Below are 4,147 nucleotides of genomic sequence, written 5' to 3' on the forward strand. Positions count from 1 at the left end.
AGCCCCCCTCCCCCCACTGGAGACCATATATTCTGCAATCCTTGTTACTGTCCACTGTGTTGACAGTGCCCCCAGCCATTCCCTAGTGCTAATCCATCCACTGAGTCTAGTCAGCCTATCTAGAGTTCCTTGTTTTAGCAAGATCAGCTATTCCTCATCTAGCAACAATCAGTTGCCAATATTCCTTTAGGTAAGATTGGGGTCTGCTGTTGATTTTCCCAGTTCTATGCTGGGTTACTGTCTGGGAGTCTCTTGGGCCACCCTGGTGAACAGCTCAAAGGAAGGTAGCTCCTGTCTGGCATTGTTTCTTGTTATGTAGCTTTTAGTTATACACAGACTTTTAAACAATTATATTGATCCCTTTAATCTTTGGTTATACTTTCCTTTTGGGTATTTAAGACCATACATTGGCCCGGATAAAACAATTTATTTTTATTCTTAAGGCTGTTTGAGTATCTGTTCCACAGGGGTCATATGGGCTTGGGAGGAGCCCCTGGCTCCTTTCTTTTACTGGTTCTGCCTATATGAAGATAAGTCAAAGGTCCTGCTTGACGATGGCTAGCTTCACTTGGAAGCATGGAGGAAAGCTCTCCTCTGTGTTGACCTTCCTTGTTGGAGACTGGACACTGGTTCAGGTCCATTTGATGGGTTCTCCATGGACGTCTTGATCAAGAAGACAGGTGACTCACCACAGTTACAGGACATTTTGAGAGATGCTCATAGTCCCTTGGAACTTAGTTGACTTAGGAAGGCAAGGAGCAAAAACTGTCCTTTATGTCCCTCTGAGCAAATTAGTATAGGCCACAAAGTTTGGCTATTAAACATCCAAGAAGGTTAGTTCCACCAATCTGGTACTTTTAATTACCATGTGCCACATAGATAAAGCTTGGGCAAAGAGAAAATGTCAGATAATCCTTGCCTAGATATATGTTATATTCCTTGAGGTAGTTGTATGTATAATTTGTTAGTAGATTGTTTAATATTGTTCTCTCTGTTTTTTTAAACTAGCTAGGCATTATATATCTCTCTCATTGTCTAACCCTTGCACCATGGTTTCCACATTAAAAGTGCCCCTATTTTTCCCATTTCTCCCTTAATAATACCCTTCTCCTACAGTCCCACCTCTCTTGAGCTTCATCTTTCCCTTTATCCCGAAGGTTCCTTATGTAACCCTCCTTCCCCCATCCCCTTAAAATAACCCCATTTTTGTCCATATCTCCATTTTTAATGCCTGTTTTCTACTGTTCTTCTCTTTCAGATTCTTTCTTTTCCTTTACCTCCCTGGTTCCTTTCCATTATCCTGGTTCCTATAGTTATTTCTGGATACATACTCGCTTACAAGGATTTGGTGTTAGGATCCACATATGAGGGAGAACTACATCATTTTTTTTCTTCTGAGTCTGTATTACTTCACTTAGTATAATGGTTTCTAGTTCCATCCATTGACCTGAAAATTTCATGATTTCATCTTTCTTTACTGTGGAGTAAAACTGCATTGTGTAAATAAACAACATTTTCATTATCCACTCGTCAGTTGAGGGACCCTTAGGTTGCTTCCATCTCTTAGCTATTGTGAAAAGAGCAGTAACAAACGTGGATGTACATGTGTCTCTGCAATAGGACGAGTTCTTTGGGTATATGACAAGGAGTGGTATAACTGGGTCAAATGGTAGGTTCATTTTTAGATTTTTAAGAGTTCTCCACACTGCTTTCCATGGGGGTTGTACAGTTTTGCAATCCCACCAGCAGTGGATGAGTGTTCCTCTTTCCCCACATCCTCTCCAACATTTGGTATCATTTGTTCTCTGGATCTTAGCCTGTCTGACTAGGGCAAGATGAAATCTTAATGTGGTTTTAATTTGCATTTCCCTAATTACTAATGATGTTGAACACCTTTTAAGATGTTTCATAGCCATCTTTACTTCTTTTGAGAGTCTCTGTTCATGTCCTTAGTCCATCTTTTAATTGAGTTACTTCCTTCTTGATTCTTTGAGTTTGTTATATATTCTGGATGTTAAACCTCTGTCACATATGTTGCTGGTGAAGATTTTCTCCCATTCTGTGGGTTTTCTCTTCACTTCCTGGTTGCTTCTTTGGATGTACAGAGCCTTTTAGTTTAATGAGGTCCCATTTGTTGATTCTTAACCTTGTTTCCTGAGCAATTGATGTACAGTTTGGATAATCCTTTCCCACACCTATATCTTGTAGGTTATTGCCAATGTTTTCTTCTAACAGTTCAGAGTTTCTGGCTTCACATTGAGGTATTTAATCCATTTGGTGTTGGCTTTTGTGCAAAGTGAAACAACGGGACTTCATTTCATTCTTCTATACATGGAGATCCAGTTTTGCCAGCACCGTTTGCTGAACATGCTGTCTTCCTCCAGTGAATGTTCTTGGCCCCTTTGTCAAATATCAGGTGGCTGAAGTTTCATGTAATCACATTTGGGTCTTCTTCAGTTTTGTTTCTTTGATCTATGGGTCTGGTTTTTTTTTTTTTTGCCAGTACCATGTTGTTTTCATGACTACAGCTCTCTAAATCTGGTATAGTAGTCCCACAGCATTGCTTTTAGGGCTCAGGATTCATTTGGCTGCCTGAAGTCTTTTGTGCTCCATATGACTCTTATGATGTTTTTTTTTTTCCAATTCTGTGAAGAATGTCATGGGGATTTTGATTGGCATTGCATTGAATCTATAAATTGCTTTTGGTAGGAGGGTCATTTTCACAATATTAATTCTTCCAATATATGAACATGGGAGGTCCTTTTATTTTCTGATGTCTTCCTCAATCTCTTTCTTTAAAGATTTAAAAATTTCATTGTAGAGCTCTTTAATATCTTTGGTCAGGTTTATTCCGAGATATTTATTTCTTTATTTATTTTGCAGCTATTGTTAATGTTATTGTTTCCATGTACTCTTTCTCTGATTGCTTGTTATTGGTATATAGAAAGGTGACAGACTTTTACAGATTAATTTTGTAAGTTGCCACTTTACTGAACATGTTAATAATTTCTAGGAGTTTTTGGTGGAATTTTTGGCATCTCTTAAACATAATATCATATTGTCTGCAAAACGGGAGATTTTGATCTCTTCTTTTCCATTTATTACTCCTTTAATTTCCTTCTCTTGTCTTATTGCTCTTGCAACAGTTTTAAGCAGTATGTTAAAGTGCAGTAGAGATAGTGGACAGCGTTGTCTGGTTCCTGAATTAAATGGGAATGCTTCCAGTTTTTCTCCATTTAGAATGATGTTGGCTGTGGGTTTGTTGTATATAGCTTTAATTATGTTGAGGTATGTTCCCTCCAGTCCAATTCCCTCTAAGACTTTGAACATAAATTCATGTTGAACTTTGTCAAAGGCCTTCTCTGCATCTATTGAGGTGACCATGTGGTTCTTGTCTTTTAGTCCAGTTATATGATTTATGATGTTTATTGACTTACATATGTTGAAATATCCCTGCATCTCTCAAATATAGCTGACTTGATCATGATGGATGATCTTTTTTTTTTCAGAGCTGAGGACTGAACCCAGGGCCTTGTGCTTGCTATGCAAGTGCTGGTGGATGAACTTTTAAAGATGTGTTTGTACGGGGTTTGCAAGTATTTGGTTGAGAATTTTCGCATCTATGTTCATTAAGGATATGAGATTATAGTTTACTTTTTTGGTTGCATCTTTACCTAGCTTTGGTATTAGAGTGATTTCTGCTATAAATCCATCTGGTTCTGGGCTTTTTATTAGTTGGGAGGTTTAATATTACTTTTTCATTTCCTTATATGTTATGAGGGGAGTGTCTGTTCAAACTGTTAATCTCTTCTTGGTTTAGTTTTGCTTTTAGATACCTGTCCATTTCTTTTAGGTTTTCAAATTTAGTAATGCATAGGTTTTTAAAGTATTCCCTTATAATGTTCTGGATCTTTTTGGTATCTGTTGTGATGTTTCCCCTTTCATCTCTGATTTTGTTGATTTGCAGGTGCTCTTGCTTTCTTTTGGTTAACTGGGCTAGCGGTCTGTCAATCTTGCTTATCTTTTCAAAGAGCTAGCTCTTGGATTTGTTGATTCTTTTTATTGTTTTCTTTGTTTCTATTTCATTAATTTCTACTCTGATATTTGTTATTTCTTGTCTGCTGGGTTTGGGTTTCATTTGTTGTTG

Source organism: Nannospalax galili, unplaced genomic scaffold, assembly GCF_000622305.1.
Source record: "Nannospalax galili isolate Female #2095 unplaced genomic scaffold, S.galili_v1.0 scaffold1245, whole genome shotgun sequence".
Lineage (NCBI taxonomy): Eukaryota > Metazoa > Chordata > Mammalia > Rodentia > Spalacidae > Nannospalax > Nannospalax galili.